At 40.7% G+C, this 26,641-nt stretch overlaps 1 pseudogene; it reads right to left on the bottom strand.

Moving 5' to 3' along the window:
* Positions 1-2,148: 2,148 nt before the first annotated feature.
* On the bottom strand, positions 2,149-8,947 carry LOC113897918 (annotated as a pseudogene).
* Positions 8,948-26,641: the final 17,694 nt, after the last annotated feature.

Genomic DNA, 26,641 nt, shown 5'->3' with positions numbered 1-26,641 from the left:
GAGAGAGAGAGGGAGGGAGGGAGGGAGAGAGGGAGGGAGAGAGGGAGAGAGAGGGCGGGGGGGTGATAGTGAATATGGAGGGAAGGGTTGGGGTGGGAGCAAACTTAGTCTGTTATAACCTAATCAGAAGTGATATCCCATCACTTTGCCTATAATATTTTGATTAAAGTCAGTCATCATTTTTTAGCCCAGTCCCAAGTTTATGGGATGAAACACAGTATGATGCGAATACTAGCCAGAAGTGTTCTTTGGGAGTCAACACAGAAGCTGCCAATTATACTGTGTGATTTCATGAAAGAAAATGCCTTTGAATTTCATTTCCTTTCCATGCAAAATGGGGCTGCTCAAGCCTATCTCCTAGCACGTCTTGGTTTCCAATGTGTTGTCATCAACTCATTTATTCTGTGTGCCAAGCTCTGCATTGCCACTGGAGGAAAAAATGACATATAGTCTAGAGCCCCTGACCGCAAGCACATTCCCATGTGGTCAAGATGATTAAGTTCCTCTGACCTTCAAAATGATTGTCATTGGCCAGGAACCTGTGATGAGAAAAATCCATGAGCCGGAAGATCCATAACACATATCTAGCACTTCCCCAACAGAGACTAGATTAGGAGGCTCCATCCAAGAGAGAATTCCTGTACTACTTTGAAAAGGAAAATGGGACCACCCTACCCTGGGGAGATGGTTGGACTCCTCTGGCTAAAATGAGGGTTTCTCAAATCCAGGTAGCCTCTGGATATCCTAGGATCTGCCAAGTCGTAATGGTGCTTAGATTTCTTTTCCTATTGTTCTTCTTTTTCTATTTCTTTCCTTCCTCACCTCCATTCTTTCCTTCTCTTTTTTTAAAACTTCTTCAGCATTTTAGTAACTCTTCTTACATTTCTCTGTGAGGAGACCAATTAAAAACTATTTTGGTGGGGGGCAGGTATATATTTTAACACTGATCGTCTCAGAGTGATCTGAAAGATATGATGGTTCTTATTTGCGCCTTTGAAAAGCAAAAATTTGAAACCCAAGTTGATATTTCTTAATCAATTCAGTTTGGCAGACAAAATATCTCAAGTGGGTTAGTCTTCGGAAGTTGACTTAGGCTATTTGTCTTTAAGTCGTGGTAAATGCTGCCCTCCTGTGGACACATTTAAACATTACAACCTATGAATGAGGCTTCAAGAGAAAAGGTGCTAGAGAACATGTTATTGAATGACTTCTGCAAAGAGGACCCTGTTACTTCTTTTTTCTTTTGAGAATTCCTTGGGACCCTGAAAAATTCTCCTTCACCTTCTGAACCACTTTCCACATCCCAGGAGCTGCAGAATATGTGCAAGTCTCTGCAATATTGGTATTGCAATATCTGCAATACCAAAGTAGCTCTTAAAACTAGCTCCTTCCCTCTTGCCTGTGTGTGTGGCCCTGTTACAATATCCTGGTCACAAAGTGTCCAGGTGTCTCATTATCCCAGGATCCTAACAATTCCATTCACGTCCATCTATTGCTGCTGGGGAGTGAGGTGGAGAGCAAAGGGTACAGAGAGAGGTTCTTTGTGAACAAGTAGGACCAAATATTGTTGGGCTTCTAATCTTGTGAGAATATTCATCACTTATAACATGTAAGGCCATTTATACGAAACATGTCAGTTAGCACACCCCAGGAAGGCCTCATTTTTGCCTTAAATAGCAAGAGAAGTGAGATGAAGCCATGTAGACAGACACTTAGATGGAGAAACCAAGCAGGCTGAGGTCCTGGCGCTTCCCAAGTGTCATGGGGGCTCTGAGAAAGTCTCAGTCCCTCCGTTTCCCAGCTGTAAGCTGAGAGAGTTGGATAAAGGAGCTTTAAGAACAAGTTTAGCTTGACTTTTGTATGATTTATACTGCCTGGACGTTTCTTGGAATTGCTATTCAGGGGGACCTCCTCTGAGGATTTAGTTGTTCATGTATAAAGATGCCCAGGAAGAGGTCTCAGACCGGCCTTCAAATATCTGATTGCCTGATATGAGTGGCGAGTATTTGTTCTCTATTTTGATGCACATTACCCAAACTTAGCGACCCAAAACAACACGTGTCATCTCCCAGTCTCCACGGGTCGGGATCTGGCCGTGACTGAGCTGGATGTCAGCTGTCGGATGGGGCTGCCGTCTCACCTGCTGGCTCAGCTCGGGGAGGATCCATCTGTTTTCCGCTCAGGTATGTGGCCGCGGGCAGACCTCAGTTCCTCATGAGCCGCTGGACGGAAGGCCTCCGCTTCTTCCTGTGGGCGTCCACAGGGAGCTTCCAACGTGGCAGCTTCCTTCATCAGAAGGGAACCGTGAGAAGAGCAGGAGGCAGTGGGGAGAGAGAGAGATAAGGAGAGAGAGGCAGGGAGAGAGAGGGAGGGCGGGGAGGGAGAGAGTGAGAGGACAGGAACGGGGAGAGAGGGGTGGGGGGCGGCGAGGAAAGTTAGTCTTTTGTATCCTAATCTCAGAAGTGACATCCCATCACTTCTGCTGTCTTATTTTGATTAAATTGAGTCATTAGTTTTAGCCCAGTCCCAAGGCAAGGGGATAAAACACAGGGTGGTGGGGAAACCAGGAGGTAAGTGTCTTTCGTACCTCATTTTCTTTCGTGGTATAATGGGCCTGCTAGCCACTATGGAGAACAGTGTGGAGATTCCTTAAAAAACTGGAAATAGAACTGCCATACGACCCAGCAATCCCACTGCTGGGCATACACACCGAGGAAACCAGAATTGAAAGAGACACGTGTATCCTAATGTTCATCACAGCACTGTTTATAATAGCCAGGACATGGAAGCAACCTAGATGTCCATCAGCAGTTGAATGGGTAAGAAAGCTGTGGTACATATACACGATGGAATATTCAGTTCAGTTCAGTTCAGTCGCTCAGTCGTATCTGACTCTTTGTGACCCCATGAATTGCAGCACGCCAGGCCTCCCTGTCCATCACCAACTCCCAGAGTTCACTCAAACTCACGTCCATCGAGTCAGTGATGCCATCCAGCCATCTCATCCTCTGTCGTCCCCTTCTCCTCCTGCCCCCAATCCCTCCCAGCATCAGAGTCTTTTCCAAATTACTCAGCCATTAAAAAGAATGCGTTTGAATCAGTTCTAATGAGGTAGATGAAACTGGAGCCTATTTTACAGAGTAAAGTAAGTCAGAAAGAAAAACACCAATACAGTATACTAACGCATATATATGGAATTTAGAAAGATGGTGACAATAACCCTATATGCAAGACAGAAAAAGAGACACAGATGTATAGAACAGTCTTTTGGACTCTGTGGGAGAGGGTGAGGGCGGGATGACTTGAGAGAATAGCATTGAAACATGTATATTATCACATGTGAAATAGATCACCAGTCCAGGTTTGATGCATGAGACAGGGTGCTCAGGGCCAGTGCACTGGGATGACCCAGAGGGATGGGATGGGGAAGGAGGTGGGAGGGGGGCAGTTCAGGATGGGGAACACATGTACACCCATGGCTGATTCATGTCAATGTATGACAAAACCAATACAATATTGTAAAGTAATTAGCCTCCAATTAAAATAAATAAATTAAAAAAAAAATAAAATGGGCCTGCTAGATGTAAAGAGCAGACTTTTGGACTATGTGGGAGAAGGCGAGGGTGGGATGCTTGAAGAGAATGGCACTGAGACATGTATATTTGCCGTATGTGAAATACATGACCAGTCAAGCTCGATGCATGAAGCAGGGCGCTCAAAGCTGCTTCTCTGGGACGACCCAGAGGGATGGGGTGGGGAGGGAGGTGGGAGGGGGGTCCAGGACGGGGGACACATGTGCACCCACGGCTGATTCATGCCGATGTACGGCAAGAGCCACCACAATATTGTAAAGTAATTAGCCTTCATTTAAAATAATTAATTAAAAAAATGGGCCTGCTAATGCCTAGGATGGAATCTAGGCCTGATGCTTTGGGAGCGAGGGTCTTAGCCGCTGGACTACCACAGAGGTGTCCGTCTTCATTTTTAATGTGTCATCACTGACTCATTTACACGGTGTGCCAAGCTCTGCACTGGCACTGGAGGGAAAATGACGTGTAGTACAGAGGCCCAGATTCATGCAGATTACAGTCTGGTCAAGATGATTAGTTTCTTCTTACCTAGAATTGACCTCATGTCTCCTCCCTTTCAGCTTATGTTACCACAATATATGCAGACACCGATTTAGCTGAGGCCAAATACCACCCTCCAGCTCCAAAACCACTATCACTGGCCAAGAACGTGTGATGAGAAGCTTTCATCAGCTGGAAGATTCCTTTTACAAGCATTTAGCACTTCCCCAGCGTAGGCTAGATTAAGAAGCTGGCCCTTCCCAGATGTCCTGGGGGCTCTGAGAAAGTCTGAAACCCTCAGTTTCCCAGCTGTAAAATGGGAGAGTTGGATAAAGGAACTTAAGAACAAAGTTTAGCTTTACTTTTTTATGATAGATATTGTCTGGACCTTTCTTGAAATTCCTCTGTAGGGGTAACTCCTCTGAGGATTTAGTTGTTAGTGTATAAAGATGCCCAGGAAGCGGTCTGGGATGGACCTGTCACACAGCTGATGGCCTCAGATTAATTGTGTGCATTCACTGTCTATTGTTAAACACACTGCTCCAAACTTAGTGGCTCAAAACAACACGTGTCCTCTCCCAGTCTCCAGGATCTGGAGAGTCAGGATCTCCAGGTCAGGATCTGGCTGTGACTGAGCTGGATGTCAGGTGTCGGATGGGGCTGCCGTCTCACCTGCTGGCTCAGCTGGGGCAGGATCGATCTACTTTCTGTCAGGTGTGTGGCCATGGGCAGACCTCAATTCCTCATGGGCCACTGGACGGAAGGCCTCCGCTTCTTCCTGTGGGTGTCCACAGGGAGCCCCAACATGGCAGCTTCCTTCATCAGAAGGGAACCGTGAGAAGAGCCAGGGAGGGAGGGAGGGAAAAAGAGAGAGAGGAAGAGGGAGAGGGGTGGTAAGTTAATCTTTTTCAACCTAATCTCAGTAGTGATATTGCAATACTTTTACTATATTATTTTCACTAAATTGAGTCACTAGTTTCAGCCCAGTCCCTAGTGGAGGGGTTAAAACCCAGTGTGGTGGGGAAACCAGGAGACAGGGTTTTTGGGGATTCATTTCAGAAACTGCCTACCATACTTTGTGACTTCAGGAAAGGAAATGCCTTTGTACCTCATTTTCTTTAGCTGTAAAATGGGATGCTCATGCCTTTCTCCTAGCATACCCTGGTTTTTAATGTGTTATCATCGACTTATTTATTTTGTGCTGCAAGCTCTGAACTGGCATTGGAGGGAAAAATGATATATAATATAGAGTCCCAGACCTCAAGCATATTACAGTCTGGTCAAGTACATTAAGTTCATTTTGCCTTCCACTGGCTTGATATTTCTTCCCTTTAAGCTTATGCCACCGAAATATTTGTAGACACAAATTCAGCTGATGCCCAATACCACCACTCCAACTCCACAAGAATTGTCATTAGCCAAGAACACGTGATGAGAAACTTCCATGAGCCGAAGATTTCCTTAACTTGTATTTAGCACTTCCCCAACACAGACTAGATTAGGAGGCTCCATCCAAGGAAGAACACATGTCCTACTCTGAAAAGAAAAATGCCACTACACCACCATGGGGAGATGGTTTGACTCCTCTGGCTAAAATTAGGGTTTCTCAAACCAGAGCCTCTGGGTCCCCAGGTAACAGGAATTGCCGGGAGCCAGCGTGAGGAACTCCGCCCGTGGCAAAGGTCATGAGGAAGGAGGCTTGACATACGCAAAGGCGGGATTGAGCCTCAGGAGTCCCCCTGGAAATTCTCGAGCATCTACCCCCAAAACCAGAGTCTGCCTACTTTACTGCTTTGTGCTCTCACCTACACCTCTGACTTTACGGGGGGCTGTCCCCCACCAGCTCTTTCAGAGAAGGAGTTAACTTAGAGCTTCAGTTAATAATAATTCCTGGGCGTGACAGGAGTGTTTCAACCTACAAACTCCTCTTAAGGTTCTCTAGCCTGCCTGACAGGCTTGTCCAGCCACATGTGATTGTTCACAGCCTCCCAACTGTGAGAGGCACGAGATGCTCTAAACTTTCTAAAAACAGATTCTTTTGAGAAGTTAGAAAATTATTAGTATAGTATTAGTGGGCTAGTTAGGAATTATACCGGTGGAGGGTTTCATTGTTGAACCAATGTTTGCTGCTAAGTCTCCACATCCCCTGCCCTTATACACATTAATGAATATATAGAAGAAATAAGTATTAACCTTTGATATTAATCACGTTAGACCTTAGGCTAAGCAAATTCTTTCCTTAATTAAAACCCACTACACCCTCACCCTATAGGAATGTAACTTTATCTGGTACCTTTGGAAGGTGGTGTCTGTTTTAAGAATAATCACTCCTGGAGAAATAAGTGTTCTGGTTGACTGACCGCTATCACAAGGAGAGGGTCATAAATTGTCAGCAGGCCCCCTGGCCAGAAGATGATGTAACACCCCTAAGACCTTTGTATACATTTGTATAAAGCACCTGACTTTAATAAATGTCAGGACTGCTGACCCCGCGTGACTTTTGTATAACATCTCAGTGTATAAAAACAGACCCTGGAAAATAAAAAAAGGGGATCAGTTCCTCGAAAGACTGGTCTCCCCATGTCGTTCTTTCTCTCACCTTCTGGCTGAATTCCCATCTGGAAAGTGGAGGCTCGTCAAGCCTACTAATTATGCCTGGGCTTCTAAGATCTGACCGGGGAGGGCTTAGTGTCTCCTCTCCTTCGGGAGAACGGGAGGACGCCTGCGGCCTACGTAGGTGATGTAAATTCCTTGTCTTGGAATTTTATTAGCTTTCCACGTAAACCAAGTTATTCAGCCATTTTTCTCCACTGAATTTTCCTACTGAGCTACCCTCATTCTATTACTCTTTATATCTCTAATTAATATTTAATTAAAGCTATTGTATCCTGATTTACCAAAGCCATCTCCCCTTCGAATTCCCTGGATCCACCGGGGCTGGACCCTGGCAGGGAATAGTATTGGTTCTCAGACTTTTTCTCTTACTATTCTCTTGCCTCTCTTTATTTTCTTCCCTCCCTCCATTCCTGCCTTTCTTAATTTTCAGCATTTTAATAATACTTCTTTTTTTCACTTTTAACAATAATGTTTATTATACAAAGCATTATCATTTTCTCAATAGTCTTCACTCATTTATCAACAAACTTACACTGTACTCATTTAATAAATCAACAGTGTCAAACTACACTTCACTACTTTTCGACCTCCAAGCACTCAACTTAGAGACCAACAAAACAGTGCTCGGAGCACTAAAAGGAAAGAGAAGAAAACCTGGAAAGGTCAACTGAGATACTTAGGAGCAGTTAAAGGGGATGGGTGAGGGGAGGAATTAGATTCCCCAGCACCATCAGATTTCCCTCACGGGTCAAAGAGGTTTACAAAATCAGTTTTAAGACATAAGGATAGAATTAGGGAATCAGAGGAAGCCATACTCTGGGATATTGCAGGTCATCCAAGTTCCTGGGTTGGCAGAAGTAAGAAAAAGAGGGGCAGAGAAAATGGGAATGGGGAGCATAGGAGAGGTAGGACAGACAGGAGGTGAGAAGGACAGAGGGAGAAAGCTGCGCCTAGAAGATGTAAAGGTCAGAACTTGTAATGAATTGGAAAAACGAAAAGCCATAGTCACAAATCTGGAAGATGGACCACGGGAAGGGAAAGCCTGGAGTTTTATACCTTCCATGAGATGATGACAAATCCTGAAACCGTACAGTGGCAGGCAGTGAGGTGCATTTAAGACTAAATCATCTGTTTTATAAGAGTGACACATTGGCAATCTTGTTTAACTAATTCTACTCTGTGCATTTAAAAACATTATGTGCCTAGAAGATAGCCACCCAGGCAGGTTACACACCTAACAGGCAATATAGAAGGGCTCCAGGCCAAGTGGGTCTGTAGAAAACAAAATTCAATTAATGTTACTGTCAAGTGAAGAGACAGCTGATTTCATTGTTTCTTCAACCCTTTTAATAATTTCCTAAAGCTAAGCCATTCTGATCACTTGAAATAAGCTAGTATTGCCAAATACTACATAATCAAATAGGTTGATTGTAATAAAACCCCAATTTTTCCTGAGCCTTAACTGCCTCTGTGATCCGGAACATAGTTGGCAGCATGGAAGTTATTATTACTTTTTTGGGGGGGCAGGGAGGGAAGTGGGGATCAATAATTGCCTAACTATATGTGTATGTAAACAAAAGAGATCAAACTGACCAATTAAATTAGCCATTCAGAATCCCTCTTGCCAAAAAATTATAACCTTGAGACTGATTAAGCAAAACAGGTTTGTGCTACTCAGATGCTCTGAGTCTGGGAAGCACTGGCTTTGATGATAATCCTGATGATAATTCAGATTTTATTTCGATCTTCTCAGGCTCTTCTGTGAAGACTACTCTGCGCAGCAGGAAGAAGCCTCACACAAACGTGTTCCAGGATTGGCGTGGTTCTGTCCAAGGGGCGTCTCCCCATGCTCTTCAGTTGTCCACTTTCTTCATTCTGTTCTTCCTCCTTCAGCCTTTCCTCATCTTTATCGTTGTCCTCATCCCTGTGCTTGTCCTGCTCTTCCGAATCTGTTTTGGTTTTTCTTGTCTTTGTTCTTTTTCTTTTGCTCTGAAGCTTCCTTCTTGCCTTTCTGCTCCCTCCTATAAGCTTCCAGAGCTTCTTTTAACCGGGTAAGGAACCGCTGAAACTCCATCTCCTCCATGGCAGACAGCAAATCGTTGGCATTCAGTGTCTTGAGCTTCCCTCTCATCGCGAAGCTGTTGGCACAGGATGTGGCATTAGCTCAAAGACGCTGGCGGCGCGGGAGGTGGAGAGCGCCTCCTTGATGATTCCGGTGATGACGGCGTTGGGAGGTTTAGGTCCTCGGGCCTCTCCCCCATGGCCGCGGCCGGGGACCGTGCCTGCGACCTCCGCTTCAGGCCCCTACGGCGTCCGCACTTCCCGCATCGTCGTAGTCTGACCCAGCGAGGCTTCCATCCTGCCCCGCGTGGCCCCAGTAATACCTCTTCTTAACATTTCTCTCTGAGAAGGCCAACTACAAAAATCTGGGGTGTTGCTGGAATAACATAACACTGGTTATCTCAGAGTGATCTGAAACATAAGATGGTTCTTATTTGTGCCTCTGAAAAGCAAAAACTGGAAACCCAAGTTGATATTTCCTAATAAATTCAGTTTGGCAGACATAGTATCTCAAGTGGTTAGTCTTTAGAGGACAGGTTTGGACACGTTGCTTTAAGTCATGGTAAATGCTGCCCTCCGGTGGACACATGTGGACATTACACTATGAATGAGGCGCCAAGAGCAAAGGCGCTTGAAAACTTGTTACTGCACATCTTCGCCTAAGGGGGTCTGTTTGTTGTTTTTCTTTTCTCTTGAGGGATTTCTTGGGACCCTGAAAAATTCTGACTTGTCTTCAGAACCACTTTCCACATCCCAGGAGCTAAAAAATATCTGCAATTTTCTGGCTTATAAGCTACCAAATCTAGCTTTTGTAACTACCTCCTTCCCTCTTGCCTACCTGTGGCTCGCTTACAAACTTCTCTCTTTAGAAAGCAACCAGGTATCCCTATTTTCCAGGGCTCTTAACAATTCCACTCATGTCTGTTTCTTGCTGCTGGGGAAGGAGGTGGAGAACCAATGGTATAAAGAGATAAAGAGATAGTGAGGAACTTCTTTTCATTGTGAACATCAAGGAGCAAATATAGTTGGGCTTCCACTCTTGCACCAAATATTCACAGCTATGGCAGACCTAGACAGCATATTAAAAAGCAGAGGCATTATTTCACTGACAAAGGTCTTGTATAGTCAAAGCTATGGGTTTTTTTTAGTAGTCATGTATAGAAGTGAGAGTTGGACCATAAAGAAGGCTGAGCACAGCAGAATTGATGCTTTTGAATTGTGTTGGAGAAAACTCTTGAGAGTCCCTTGGACTTCAAGGAGATCAAACCGGTCAATCCTAAAGGAAATCAACCCTGAATGTTCATTGGAAGCACTGATGCTGAAGCTGAGGCTCCAATAACTTTGGTCATTTGATGCAAAGAGCCAACTAATTGGAAAAGACCCTGATGCTGGGAAAGACTGAGGGCAGGAGAAGGGGATGACAGAGGACAAGATGGTTGGATGGCATCATTGACTCAATGGACATGAGTTTGAGCAAGCTCCAGGAGATGGGGAAGGACCAGGAAGCCTGGTGTGCTGCAGTCCATGGGATCACAAAGAGTTGGACACAACTGAGCAGCAACAGCAACAAGAAAACATGTACAAGCTATTTATATAAAACATATGAGTGCACAAAACCCAAGAAGGCATCATTGCGGCCTTAAATAGCAAGAGAGGTGAGGATGAAGTTGTGTAGACAGACACTTGGATGGAGAAGTAAACTGGGCTGAGTTCCTGGCCCTTCCAAATGTCATGGGGGCTCTGAGAAAGTCTCGGTTCCTCAGTTTCCCAGAGGTAAAATGAGGAAGTTGGATAAAGGAGCTTTAAGGACAAGTTTAGCTAGACTTTTGTATGATTTATAGTGCCTGGATCTTCTTGAAATTGCTATTCAGGGGCACTTCCTCTGAGGATTTAGTTGTTCGTGTATAAAGATGCCCAGGAAGTGGTCTCAATGGAAGTGAAGGTGAAAGTCCTTCAGTTTGTCCAACTCTTTGTGACCCTGTGGACTATAGTGGTCTCAGGTGGACCTTCAAATATCTGATTGCCTCGTTTTTAATGGCGAGTATTTGTTCTCTATTTTGAAGCATATTACCCCAAACTTAGTGGCTCAAAACAACATGTGTCATCTCCCAGTCTCCGCGGGTCAGGATCTGGCCGTGACTGAGCTGGATGTCAGGTGTCGGATGGGGCTGCCATCTCACCTGCTGACTCAGCTGGGGGAGGATCGATCTGCTTTCTGTCAGGTGTGTGGTCGCGGGCAGACCTCGGTTCCTCATGGGCTGAAGGACGGAAGGCCTCCGCTTCTTCCTGTGGGCGTCCACAGGGAGCCCCAACATGGCAGCTTCCTTCATCAGAAGGGAACTGTGAGAAGAGCCAGGGAGGGAGGGAGGGATAAAGAGAGAGAGGAAGAGGGGTGGTAAGTGAATCTTTTTTAACCTAATCTCAGTAGTGATATTGCAATACTTTCACTATATTATTTCCACTAAATTGAGTCACTAGTTTTAGCCCAGTCCCAAGGGGATGGGTTATAACCCAGTGTGGTGGGGAAACCAGGAGACAGGGTTCTTTGGGATTTATTTCAGAAGTCGCCTGTCATACTGTGTGCCTTCAGAAAAGAATATGCCTTTGTACCTCATTTTCTTTAGGTAGAAATGGGATGCTAATGCCCATCTCGTAGGTCTATGGTAAGAAACACATGCAGAGTACTGGGAACGTAGTAGTTAAGAACTCAGTGACCATTGCTTTGCATGCATTCGCTATTGGAGGCCTTCCATAAAAATAACTGCAGAACTGAATTATCCAGTCTGTTTCATGTTTTCTCCCTCAACAACCTTCTGCTCTCTAAGGCGTAGTAGCAATGGGAAATAATGAAAACACTGTGATTTATCTTATCCTTAAAGTTATAAGTCAAAATAATAAAATAATCTTTAAGCCACCAATTATATCCAGCAAAGAAATTAAATAGTCATTGCAGCACTGGTTTCTGTATTTCTCACCATTATATTCCCAGCACCACAGCCTCTGGTTCATGGCAGACACTTAGAAAATATCTCTTGAATTGTATGCTGTTTTGTTTTATAAATGGTTTCTCAAGGAAACCAGTAAAACATGTTGCTTGGACTTAAAGGGACAACAAGTTTCTTGGTACCACAGTGAATATTATTAAAAAGAAAAGAATGAAAACATCATTGTCTTATCTTTATTTAAAGTTAGGGATTTCTAGATGGAACACCAGGAATTTCTGGTCTTTTAAGAAGGAAACTTCCCAGGGAAGGCCATATCTTTAGGGTAAGGATGGGCTGACCCAACAAGGGATCTGTTCTCCAGGCTTCTACCTTCTGGGTGGTATAGGAAACGTCAGACTGTGCCCGGACTGGTGGTTCATTCTCTGGACTCTGCAACAGGCAGGAGCAAATACAAATGCAAATCCCCTCTGGGGATAAGAAGCTTTATCTGAGGCTTCAAATGCTTCCTATAAATATTTCCTCTAGGACAGTTAGAGCACACAGAGGTAATGCATGCAAAGAAGATCAGAACTGCGATTGAGAAGCAGAGAAAACAACAGGATGAGGGCCACAAAGTCACAGGCTATGGGAACTGTCAGGCACAAGTGAGCGACTATACTGACTTATTATGTTTAAACCTACTGCCCAAAGTCAGTTCAGTTCAGTCACTCAGTCATGTCCGACTCTTTGTGACCCCATGGACTGCAGCACACCAGCCTCCCTGTCCTTCAGCATCTCCCAGAGCTTACTCAAAGTCATGTCCTTTGAGTTGATGATGTCATCCAACCATCTCATCCTCTGTCGTCCCCTTCTCCTCCCGCCTTCAATCTTTCCCAGCATCATGGTCTTTTCCAGTGAGTCAGCTCTTCACATCAGGTGGCCAAAGTATTGGAGCTTCAGCTTCAGCATCAGTCCTTCCAATGAATATTCAAGACTGATTTCCCTTAGGATTGATTGGTTTCATCTCCTTGTGGTTCAAGGGACTCTCAAGAGTCTTCTCCAACACCACAGTTCAAAAGCATCAATTCTCTGGTGCTCAGCTTTCTTTATAGTCCAACTCTCACATCCATACATGATTATTGGAAAAACCATAGTTTTGACTAGATGGACCTTTGTTGGCAAAGTAAATGTCTGTGCTTTTTAATATGCTGTCTAAGTTGGTCATAGCTCTTCTTCCAAGGAGCAAGTGTCTTAATTTCATGGCTGCAGTCACCATCTGCAGTGATTTTGGAGATCACTACTGCCCTCAGCCGGAGAAGGCAATGGCATCCCACTCCAGTACCCTTGCCTGGAAAAATACCATGGATGGAGGAGCCTGGAAGGCTGCAGTTCATGGGGTCGCTGAGGGTCGGACACAACTTAGTGACTTCACTTTCACTTTTCACTTTCCTACATTGGAGAAGGAAATGGCAACCCTCTCCAGTGTTCTTGCCTGGAGAATCCCAGGGACGGGGGAGCCTGGTGGGCTGCTGTCTATGGGGTCCCACAGAGTCGGACACAACTGAAGTGACTTAGCAGCAGCACTGCCCTCAGTAGTGAATGTATGGAGTCCTGACCACCGGTCCACATATTCATAGGTTCTGAGGCTTAGGATGGAGTGAGCTATGAGGTATCACAGGTGGGAAGAGATACACCATGCAAATATTAACCAAAAAGAAGGTTGGTATGGTTTTATTTCTACCAGACAAGATAAACTTTAAGCAAGAAACAAAAGAAAACCTAAATAAGTGGTTATATATGCTCTGCTTGCCAACAGGAAGACTTAGTTTCATGAAGGTACCCATTTTCCCTAGTTTGATCTATAGATTCAGTACCATCCCAAACAAAGGCTTAGCTGGAGATTTTGTAGACAGACAAGCTGAACCTAAAATTTACATAGCAAAAAACATAGGAAATAAAGTAGTCAAAATAATTTTGGAAAGAAAGAAACATGTTGGAAGATACACATTCCCTGACTTTAAAATTACAGTGCATCTATAGTAATCAGGACAGTGAGGTACTGTTGAAGTAATAGACTGTATATCTATGTGTATGTGAATTAGACTCCCACAGGTATGGTCAACTGATGTTTTTAACAAGGTTATTAAAGCAGTTCAAGGGAGAAAGAAGAATCTTTTCAACAAGTAATACAGGAACAATTGGACAGTCATATGCAACCCCTCTCCCAGACAAACAAATCACCAACTCCCCCCAAAACTGTTGACCCATACCTCAGATTTTATACAAAAAATTGCCTTAAAATACATCATAGACTTTAATATAAAGCCTTAATTATTAAACTTCTCAAAGGAAACAGAGAAAACTTTTGTGACCTTGAGTTAAAGAAACTTTTTGGACATGGCACCCAAAGCATTGTCCTTATAAAAACTGTAAATGGGTTTAGATAAATTAAAAACTGTTTCTCTGTGAAAGGTGTTCTTAAGAGAATGAAAAGATAAGCCACCTGCTGGGAGAAAATATTTATAAATCACATTGGATGGCAAAGGGATTGTATATAGAACTCTCAAAATTCAACAACAATAAAAAATAATCACATTTTAAAAATAAGCCAAAGATTTGAACAGATATTGTCAACAAAGATATATAGATGCAAATAAGCTCATGCAAAGTTGTTCAACATTGATCATTGGGGAAAGGCATATTAAAAGTTCAATAAGATGCTGCTATATACGTAATAGAATGGTTAAAACAAAATACATGTGGCTGTATTTAAAGTGGATAACCAGCAAGGACCTACTGCATAGCACAGGGAGCTCTGCTCAATATTACGTAACAACCTAAAAGAATCTGAAAAAGAAGAGATACAGGTACAACTAAATCACTCTGATGTACACCCGAAACTATCACAATATTATTATTCAACTGTAACATAAAATAAAATGTTGACAAAACAAAGCAAACAAAAACCCAGTAATACCAGCAGCTGGTAACGATGCTGAGTGATGGGAACTCTCACCCATTGCTGGTGGGAAGGCAAAATGGTCCAGCCACATTGGTAGCAATCTGCCAGTTTCTTATGAAGTTTAACATACATTTATCACATCACCCAGTAACTCCAAAGGAGGGAAATAAAATTTCTCTGGGAAACCTCTATGTAAATGTTTATAGCAGCTTTGTTCCGAACCACCAGAAACCTAGAGTGAACTTGAGTGTGCTTCAGCTGGTGAACGGATGAGCAGATCTTGCTACCAGACAGCGGAATACCGCTTAGCAACACAAAGAACAAATTACTGATATGTACTTGCCACAACATAGATGAATCTTGAACTAGAGCGGTGTGAAAGAAGCCAGAGTCAAAAGGCTGTGTGCTTAATGGTTCTCTTTATATGCTATTCTGCAGAAGGGAGAACTGTAGTGATAGGAAACAAAGCGGTGATGGTCAGGGCCATCTACATAGGACAGAACAAAAGACCTTGTGGGGATGGGATTGTCCTGTATCTCGATTGCGGTGATGGTCACGGAACTCTATGCATTTCCCAGTAACTCTTAGATCTGTACCCAAAGTTCACTGTTTGTAAAATAAAAACACCTTAGGACTTTAAGGCAAAAAGCAAGAGTCATGTCAAAATGATAAAAGATTGATTCATCAGAAAGACTTTTTGATCTCCAAACCTGCATTTACCTAACAACCGTTTGCCAAATTTAATTAAAGAGAATTTGACAGAATCGTAGGAGAAATAACCAATCTACAATCATGCTGGAAGATTAAAGACCCTTAACTCTCAATAATTGATAGAAGAAGGAGCAGGAGTCACACTGAGCCCAGTAACTGCATAATAACATTTTTTCTCTTTTTTTAAATTAAAAAATATATTTTATTTATTTATTTTTGGCTGTTCTGGGTCTTTGTCGCTGTGCTTGGGCTTCCTCTAGCTGTGGTGAGTGGGGGCTACTCTCCAGTTGCTACACAGGCTTCTCACTGTCGTGGCTTCTGTGGTTGTAGAGCCCAAGCCCTAGAACTTGGGCTCGATAGTGGTGGCTCACAGGCTTAGTTGGCCCATGGCATATGGAATCTTCCTGGGCTAGGGATCGAACCTGTGTCCCCTGCATCTGCCAGTGGATTCCCATCCACTGGACCACCAGGGAAGTCCCAGAATAACATTTTCTGAGTGCACATTTTATGTTTAAAATATTTCACTGTGTTCTGGGCTTCAAGTAAATAATTTTGAAGTATCAAAATCACACAATGTTTATATTTTTTAACAAAATAGGATTATGCTAGAAATCAGTAATAAAAATGTAACAAAATGTCTCCATGAATTTGGAAATTAAGAACTGTACATCTAAATAATAATGAATGGAAAAGGAAATGATAATGGAAATTTTAAAATATTTCGAATTGAACAATAATAAAAACATTACATTTTAAAACTTGTAGCAAAAATAGTACTCAGTGGGAAATTTATAGCTCTTAAAAGATATATTCTAAAAGGACAAAGACTGAAAAAAATGAGTTAAGTATACTTCTTAACTAATTAAAAATAAAATAAGTTATCAAAAGTAAAAAGAAGGAATAGTTATGATAAAAGCAGAAATCAGTGGACTAGAAAATAGGGAGTTTTGATACAGTCAGAAATAGTCCTTCCAAAAAGATTAATAAGTTTGACAGACCTTTGGTGAGACTGATTGAGAAAAAAAGAAAAATGTTACAAACAGGCATGAGTGAAAAGGGAACATAAATTAGATATATTTAAAATGAATGATGTAAAGGAAATCAATCCTGAATATTCACTGGAAGGACTGATGCTGAAGCTCCAATTCTTGGCCACTTGATGTGAAGAGCCAACTCACTGGAAAAGACCTTGATGCTGGGAAAGATTGAAGGCAGGAGGAGAAGGTGTGACAGAGATGAGACTGTTAGATGGCATCAGCAACTCAACTGACATGAGTTTGAGCAAACTCCAGGAGATGCTGAAGGACAGGGAAGCCTGGTGTGCTGCAGTTCATGGGGTTGCAAAGAGTCGGACACAACTGAGCAACTGAATAGCAAGATATTATGAATAATGTTATGCCAAAAATCAGATGAAATGGACAAATTCCTGGAGAAAAGATTTACCAAAACTGAATATTGGTTCTAGAACAAGATTCTGTTTATGGATACACAAGAAATTATATTCTAAAAGTTGTTGAATTGTACACTTAAAATGCTCGAGTTTGATAGTATATAAATTATACCTCAATATGGTTGTTTAAAATGAAAATTAACTCTGGAAGTAAAAGCAAACCCCCAAATTCTTAAAATCATTGGAAAAATTGATTTAGTAATGAAAAATCTTCCTGCAAACAAAATTCCAGGCCCAGATGGTTTCACTGAAAGTTCGACCCAATTATTCAAGGAACAAATAATTCCAGTCTTACATAAACTTTTTAGAAAATAGACAAAGAGGCTATTCTAACTCATTTCTGAAGCTGTTATAATCTTGATAACAAATTCTGACATGGATAGTAGGCAAAAAAATACAGCCAACCTCACAGAAGCAGAAGATATTAAGAAGAGGTGGCAAGAATACACAGAACTGTACAAGAAAGATCTTCATGACCCAGATAACCATGATGGTGTCACTCACTTAGAGCCAGACATCCTGGAATGCAAAGTCAAGTGGGCCTTAGGAGGCATCACTGCAAACAAAGCTAGTGGAGGTGATGAAATTTCACTTGAGCTATTTCAAATCCTAAAAGATGATGCTGTGAAAATGCTGCACTCAATATGCCAGCAAATTTGGAAACATCAATAACCTCAGATATGCAGATGACACTACCCTTATGGCAGAAAGTGAAGAGGAACTAAAAAGCTTCTTGATGAAAGTGAAAGAGGAGAGTGAAAAAGCTGGCTAAAAACTCAACATTCAAAAAAACAAAGATCATGGCATCTGGTCCCATCACTTCATTGCAAATAGGTGGGGAAACAATAGAAGCAATGACACTTTATTTTCTTGGGCTCCAGAATCACTGCAGATGGTGCCTACAACCATGAAATTAAAAGATGTTTGCTCCTTAGAAGAAAAGCTATGACAAACCTAGACAGCATATTGAAAAGCAGAGACATTACTTTGCTGACAAAGGTCTGTAAAAGCTATGGTTTTTCCATTAGTCAAGTATAGATATGAGAGCTGGACTATAAAGAAAGCTGAGTGTTGAAGAATGGATGCTTTTGAACTGTGGTGTTGGAGAAGACTCTTGAGAGTCCCTTGGACTGCAAGGAGATCAAACCAGTCAATCCTAAAGGAAATCAATCCTGAATATTCATTGGAAGGACTGATGCTGAAGCTGAAGCTCCAATACTTTGGCCACCTGATGCAAAGAACTGACTCGTTTGAAAAGACCTTGATGCTGGGAAAGATTGAAGGCGGGAGGAGAAGGGGACAACAGAGGATGAGATGGTTGGATGACATCACCAACTCAATGGACATGACTTTGAGTAAGCTCTGGGAGATGCTGATGGACAGGGAAGCTGATGTGCTGCAGTCCAGGGGGTCACAAAGAGTCAGACATGACTGACTGAACAACAATAACAACAACAATTTCACATATATACAAAAACTCTAGGCAAAATATTAGCAAATAGGATCCAGCAATATATAAAAAGGATAATATATTGTCACAAAGTTGGTTTATTCTAGTGGTGGAGAAATAATTTTTTTTTTCAGGAAATAGTGTTAGGATGACTAGGTGTCCATTTGGGAAAAAAATTAAGTTGGATTCCTATTTAATGTCATTTACAATAAAACATTTCTAGGTGGATAAAATGAAAGGAAAATTAGTTAGGAGATGTTACAGGAGGGTATTAAATGATCTTGGAATATTTTAAATACTTTTACATGAGACAAATTTCCTGACCTTATAGTCAGGAAAAGACCAAGTTTTTGACTATATAAAACATTAGGAATTCCTGTTTATTAAGATTTTATAAAAAATTTTAAAAGCCACAGAAAAGAAAAATGATATTTGTTTCAGCACATATAATTCATAAAGGACAGGTGTCTGGGACATAAAAAGAACCTCTGTAAATCAATAAAAGGTCAGCTTTCCCCAAATGATGAAAACACTTGAATAAAGGAAATCCAGAAGTCCAATGAACAGATGAAAAATTGTTCAACTTTCTTCGTAATCAAGGAAATGCAAATTTAAACCACTGTAAAATACCAATATACCTTCATGTGTTGGGAGAAATAAAAATGTCCAACAACTATCAAACACTTAAAGAAAAATTAATACCAATTCTTTCCAAACTCTTACAAAAAATTGCAAGAAACCAATAGCCTAGAAAAGGAAGGAACACTTTATTTTATGGGGCTAGTATTATCCTGATGGGGCTTCCCAGGTGGTGAAGAACCCACCTGCCAATGCAGGAGGTGTGGGTTCAATCCCTGGGTTGGGAAGATCTGCGGAAGAAGGAAATGGCAACCCACTCCAGTATTCTTGCCTGGAAAACTCCATGGACCGAGGAGCCTGGTGGGCTACAGTCTGTGGGGTCATAAAGAGTCGGACACGACTGAGCCACTGAGCAGCATAAACAATTATCTTGGTAGCAAACCCAGCAAAGACATCACAAGAAAAGAAAACCACAGACCAATCAATGTCATGAACATAGACATAAAAATCCTCAACAAATGACTGGGAACTAGGACTTAATAATAAGTGAAAAGATTATACACTGGGATCAAATGGGATTTTTCCCAGAAGAGGAAGCTTGGTTTAGCATTCAAAAATTAATTAATGTAATATGCTGCATCAGTAGACTATAGGCCAATAATATGGTCATCTGAATGCATGCAGAAAAACATTTCACAAAACTCAGTTCCTTATCATGATAAAAGCACTCAACAAACCAGGAATACAAGGAAAATTCCTCAATCTGATAAGGGGCATCTATGAAAAACCTACAGCTAACATCATACTTAACGTGAAAGCTTTCCCCCTAAAATCAGGAACAAGGCAAGGACATTCACTTTCACTATTCTATACATCATTGTGCTAGAGTTAAGACAGGGCAATAATGGAAGCAAATGAAATAAAGTGCATACATACTGGTGAGGAAGAAATGAAAGTACTTGTCTGTGATCTGATCTTGTATATAGAAAATCCTAGGGAATCCACTAAAAATCTTTTAGAACTAATAAGTGAGTTATACATGGTTGCAGGATACAAAGTCAATATACAATGATCATTTGTATTTCTATTAATATACAGTAGAAATGAGCAAATTGAAATTGAAATTAAGAAAACTTTTCCATTTTCAATCGCACCAAAAACATAGATATGTAAGAATAAATTAACAAAGGCCATGTAAGATATATATACTGAAAATTACAAAACATTATTGAAAGAAATTAAAGGCCTAAATAAACGGAGACATTCTATGTTCATGAATGAAAAGACTTAAAATTGTTAAGATGGCAATTCTCTCCAAATCGATATACACTTTCAACATAATCACTCTCAAAATCCCAGTTGAATTACAGAAGTCAGCAAGCTGATCCTAAAATTCATATGGAAATGCAAGGACCCATGACAGCCAAAATGATCTAGATAAAGAAGGACCGAGTTGGACTCACATTTCCTGATTCAAAACTTGCAACAAAACAAAACTTACTACAAAGTGACAGTAATCAAGACAGTGTGATACCAGTATAAAGACAGACGCGTACAGATCAATGGAATAGGATTGAGAGCCCAGAAGTAAGCGTTCATTACCTACGGTTAATTGATTTGTGACAGGAGTGCCAAGATAATTCAATGTAAATAGACGTGTAAATAACTACCTACATGGAATAAAATTGGACTCACATCGCACACAATATACAAAAATTAAATCAAAATAGATAAAAGCTAATTGTAAGAGCTAAACTTAAATTCTTAAAAGAAAACATAGATGTAAATCTGCATGGCCTTGGATTGTGTGATGGTTTCTTAAATATGATACCTAAAACACAAGCAATAAAATAAAATATAGCTAAACTGAACATCGAAATGTTAAACTTCTGTGCTTAAAAAAACACCATGAAGAAAGTGAAAACCCATAGTATGGGAGAAAATTTTTACAAGTCATATATCTGGTAAGGGATATATATATATATAAGGATATATTGGGTATATATATAAGGGATATATATGTATATATATACACACACGCATATATATATTTGGAGAAGGAAGTGGCAACCCACTCCAGTATTCTTGCCTGGAGAATCCCATGGACAGAGGAGCCTGGCAGGCTCGCAAGAGCTGGACACGACTTAGGGACTAAACTACTACTATATATATATATAAAGTAATAAAAAGACAATCCAATTTTTAAATGGGCAATGGATCTGAATAGACATTACTTCAGAGAAGATAAACAAATGACCAATGAACACATGAAAAGGTGTCCGACATCATTGGCTATGATGGAGAGGCAAATCAAAACAGAAGGAAATATCAAGTCACACCCACTGAAATGGCTATTATAAAAAAGAAAGAGAGCAACAAGAAGAAGAAGATATGGAGAAACTGGAACCATCATAGGCTGCTGGTGAGAATGTAAAATGGTGCAGCTGCTTTGGAAAACTGTCTGGCAGGTCCTTAACAGGGTAACCATAGAATTGCCATACGATCAGGGCCTCCACTCCTGGGCTTGCATATACACAAGACATTGAAACATGTCCACACAAAAACTTGTAAATGAGTGTTCACGGTGGCATTTTCATAATAGCCAAAAAGAGGAAACACCTTGATGCTCATCACTGATAAATGGATAAATATTAATAGTCATACAGTGGAATATTATTTGGTATAAGAAATGAAACACTAATTCATGCTATGGTGTGGGTGAAGCTTGAGCAGCAATGCTTAGTGAAAGATGCCAGTCCCAAAGGCCCGTATGATTCTACTTACATAAAATGAAATAAACAGGAAACTCTATAGGGAAAGAAAGTAGGCCACCATGTTGTCTAGGGAGTTGTGGGGATGAGCAGTGATGTCTAAGAGGTTAGGGGTTTTGTGGCAATTAAAACATCCTAAAATTTTAAAATTATTAATTCTTTTTTAAGCTTTATTGAGGTATTACTATTTATTTAAAGTGTATATTGTGATGACTTGATTTATGTATATAAAAATGTTCAAAAATTGTGATGATATAAGCACAGCTCTGTGAATATACTAAAAACCATGAAATTTTACAGTTTGAAAAGGTGAATTGTGTGGTATGTGAATTATACCCAGTAAAGCTGCTAAAAATTTGTTTTGTACAAACAAAAAAAACCCTCTGAAAATACCAGGTGTCAAGGAAGTTATGGGGTAATGGAAACTCTCAGGTGCTATTCATGGGAGATGCAAATTAGTATAACCATTTTTGTCTTTACTTTTATTTATTTTCTTTTTTGGCCTCAAGCTTTTATGTCTCATAGCTTGCAAGGACCTTAGTTCTCTGACCAGGGATTGAACCCACACACTTGGAGTAAAAGCTGAGTCTTAGCCACTGGACTGCCAGAGAATTTCCAGTGTAACTACTTTGGGAAGATGTTTGGCAGTACTATCTAATAGTTGAAAATATGTATGCCTGTGACTCAGTAATTTTATTCCTGTCTATACCCCTAGAGAAAATTGTATACACATGGCCCAGGATACATTTATAAAAATAACAGCATTATTTGTAATAACTCCAACCTGGAAACAACCCAAATGTCCATCAGTAGAATTTGTAATTTAATTGTGATATAGTCCTATGATAGAAACAGATCAAGAAAGAGAATGAATGACTTAGAACTATTCTCAGCAAACATGGATGAATCCTAAAAACTTAATGTTGAGGGGAAGAAAGAAGGCACAAAAAATATAGACAGTTCATTTACGTAAAATTCAAAGCCAGCTCAAACTACAGTTTAGCATTTAGGGGTATATCTCTAGGTAATAGAACATTTTAAAAAATACAAGAAAATGATTATTTCAAAAGTCAGTATGGTGTTTACCTTCTCATTGTGGGGAAGAGACCTGTGGGGGTTTGGGGACCCCCTTCCTTGACCTGGTGTGATTACATAGCCGTAGGTTAATGTTGTTCATTAAACTGTACTTTTGTATGTTTTTGTCTTTTTCTGTATGTAATAATTTACAGTAAAAAAAGGTCAAAGAAAAGCTTGACAGTTTTGGAACTAACAAAAGGAATATTTTGTTAATATTTTAAACTTACTTAAAATTTATTATTTATAGGTATTTGGAGTGAAGTGGGGGGGATTATATGTGCTTACATATTATGCTGCCCTCGTGACCCAGAAGTTGATATATTGCATTATAAAGAAAAGAACTCATTACCAGTAGTGGCTGTAGTGGGACTATATGCTGAGGTTCAGGACTGGTTTAGATGAATGGATGCAAGAGAGATCGCAAAGGGAGATACACAGTATAAATTCCTAACCTTTTGAAGCGGGTGTCAAAGAGGGTAATTGGATTCTCTTCAACATGCTTCTTGTTGCTGCTGTCAGATCGAAAGATACCCTGGATCGATGGAGGGGCTGACCCAGGAAGTCAAATCTCATCTCCTTCGGTAACAACAGAACACACAAATTCTTCCCCAGAGGATCTCAGTCCATGCCCTGTGCCCAGAATGAAGGTCGCAGCTGACCAGCCGGAGTTTGCCATGCAATTTAGGACTAGAGTAGATTCTAGGTCCCAGTTTTTAAATAATTTACAGTCTGACCGGGGAGACCAAAGGGACATCCTTGAATAGGAATTTTAAATTTTAAATTATGTGGTTTTAATTATAAAGGTATTAGAAGGGAAAGTATTTGTAAATTTCATGCCAGAAAAACTTACAGATCAATAAGAAAAGTATAACCACCTAATAGAAAAATGGACAGAGGACCTGAATACACAGTTCCCAGAAAAAAAAAATTCAAATAGAAATAAGCATACGAAAAGCTGCTCACCTTCCCTCATAATTTACGAACTATAGATCAAAGTGACAAGGGATTCCTAATCACCTATCAGATTGGCAAACATTCATAGGTTTGACAATAGCCAGTGTTGGTGAGTATGTAGGGAAATAAATATTCTTTTTTGCTGGTAGGAATGTAAATGTATTTGCTGCTGCTAGTATTTACTAAGTCCTAATATAGAAAACTAAGATCATGGCATCTGGTCCCATCACTTCATGGCAAATAGATGGGGAACCAGTGGAAACAGTGTCAGACTTTATTTTTGGGGGGATCCAAAATCACTGCAGATGGTGATTGCAGCCATGAAATTAAAAAATGCTTACTCCTTGGAAGGAAAGTTATGACCAACCTAGATAGCATATTAAAAAGCAGAGATATTACTTTGCCAACAAAGGTCCATCTGGTCAAAGCTATGGTTTTTTCAGTGGTCATGGATGGATGTGAGAGTTGGACTGTGAAGAAAGCTGAATGCCGAAGAATTGATGCTTTTGAACTGTGGTGTTGGAGAAGACTCTTGAGAGTCCCTTGGACTGCAAGGAGGTCCAACCAGTCCATTCTAAAGGAGATCAGTCCTGGGTGTTCATTGGAAGGACTGATGCTGAGGCTGAAACTCCAATACTTTGGCCACCTCATGCGAAAAGTTGACTCATTGGAAAAGACCCTGATGCTGGGAGGGATTGGGGGCAGGAGGAGAAGGGGACAACAGAGGATGAGATGGCTGGATGGCATCACCGACTCGATGGACATGAGTTTGAGTAGACTCTGGGGGTTGGTGATAGACAGGGAGGCCTGGTGTGCTGCAATTCATGGGATCGCAAAGAGTCGGACACAACTGAGTGACTGAACTGAACTGAACTGAATTAGTGTTACTAACCACTGAATTCATATTTACTAATTACATCAGTATAATCTTTTTGAAGAACAGTTGGCAGCATCAACTATTAAAAAACAAAACCACGCACACTTTGACTCAACAATATGAGTACTTGGAAGTTAGCTCTTGGATAGTCTCTTAAAAGTATGGCAATGTAGATAGAAGTTAGAAAGTAGTGACACTAATGGCCTTCATGGAGAAGAACTGGGTGGCTGGAGGCCATGCAGGAAGCATGGAGCAGGGATTATAGGAAAGAAGGGGAGGTTTTTACTTTTTATGCTCTTGTACATTAGGATTTTGAATCATGTGGATGTGCTACTCGTGTTTTAAAAATAAGACTTTAAAAAGGGCCTTCAGTATAAGTTTACCGGGACATTGTAGCAAGAATATAAATGGAATCGTACAGGGTTTGTCCTTTTGTAACTGACTTCACTCAGCAAAATGTCCTCAAGGTTTATCCATGTTGTAGCTTATGTCAGAATTGTCTTCCTTTTACAGGCTAAGTAATATTCATACATGTGCTTCCCTGGTGTTTGAGTGGCAAAGAATCTGCCTGCCAGTGCAGGAGACCTGGGTTTGATCTCTGGGCTGGGAAGATCCCCAGAGAAGGAAATGGCAACCCACTCCAGTATTCCCGTCAGGGAAATCCCATGGACAGAGGTAGGCTACAATCCATAGGGTTACAAAAGTGTCGTATAATACTCAGTAACTAACAACAATATTCATGTATATAACATTTTTATTACTTCTCCCTCTTGGATGTTGTGAACAGTGCTGCTAAGGACATGGGTGAAAATATCCCTTTGAAACCCAGCTTTCAGTTCTTTTGCATATGCACCAGGAAGCGAAATTGCTAGATCATATGATAATTCTATTTTTAATTTTTTGAGGACTCACCATACTGTTTTCCATAGTAGTTGAACCATTTTATAATCCCACCGATTTCTCTACTTCCTTGCCAACACTTGTTATCATTATTTTTTATAGAAGTCTCATCCTAATGGGTGTACATTGATATCTCATTATGGTTTTGATTTGCATTTATCAAAAGATCTTTGATAATATCAAATAACATTTAGATGTGATAACATTGAGATCTGACACTAAACATCTTTTCATGTACCTGTAGGCCATTTGTGTAATCATTTTTGGAGAAATGTCTATTCAAGCCTTTGGTCTTACTTTTAATTGGGTTATTTGAATTTTTTCTTGTTGAGTTGTAGAAGTTCTTTATATAGTTTGGCCATTGGTCTGGGTACTTTCATCATAAACATCTTTGCCACAAGATCCTTTGCTGCATAACTGATTGGCTGTCAGGCAATTTTGCCACACAAGATAAAATAATGCAAAATAAAAGAGGGACGTTAAAAAGGGCATAATGAAACATGAGAAATGAGTAACGTAATTAAGAAGTCTTTATTGCAAAATGCAAAATACTTGAATACTTTGCAAATGTGTGGCAATGTTGCACAAAGCGTGGATTTTAGTTTGTGGGTTGTACCTGAGCACTTTGCTTCCAAGTCTTTCATCCATTGTGTTTTATACCTTTTTTGCTTGTCGATCCATTTCCTTGATCAGCATGACACTTTTTCTTTTTTCCTAACATTTCTTCCTTCATTAAGAGAGGCATCAACTTCTAAATACTGAGATAAATATTTGTAACTGAGCTCTTTGTTGCTTTGTGCAAGCCTCTACACCGTCTTATGCCCTTGGTGTGTTGTCACAGGCATTGCTAATGCATTTGAATCATTTGAAACCAAAGTGTCAGGCCAAAAATTGTCAAGCAGTTATTTCATCTTTCACAGCAAAACTGCCTTACGGCCAATTACTTCTGCAGTCAAAATTTTTGCAACAAAAATGCTCGTGGCGTAGTGAAAATACTGAATAGTGTGTCTGGTGTTTTCAGATATATTATTTGTAAAATTTTCTCCCATTCCCTATCAGACATATTATTTGCAAATATTTTCTCTCATTCTATGGGTTCCCTTTTCACTCTGTTATTACCGTTTGATTCACAAGCATTTCGAAGTTTTGATGCAATCCCATTTGTGTGTTTTTGCTTCTGTTGCTTATGCTTTTGAGGTCATATCCAAGATGTCAGTGCCAAATCCAGTGTCGTAAAGA

Source organism: Bos indicus x Bos taurus, chromosome 8 (genome assembly GCF_003369695.1).
Source record: "Bos indicus x Bos taurus breed Angus x Brahman F1 hybrid chromosome 8, Bos_hybrid_MaternalHap_v2.0, whole genome shotgun sequence".
In the NCBI taxonomy this organism is placed as follows: Eukaryota; Metazoa; Chordata; class Mammalia; order Artiodactyla; family Bovidae; genus Bos; species Bos indicus x Bos taurus.
The sequence above is the reverse complement of the archived record's forward strand: the minus strand, read 5'-3'. Positions and strand labels throughout refer to the sequence as shown.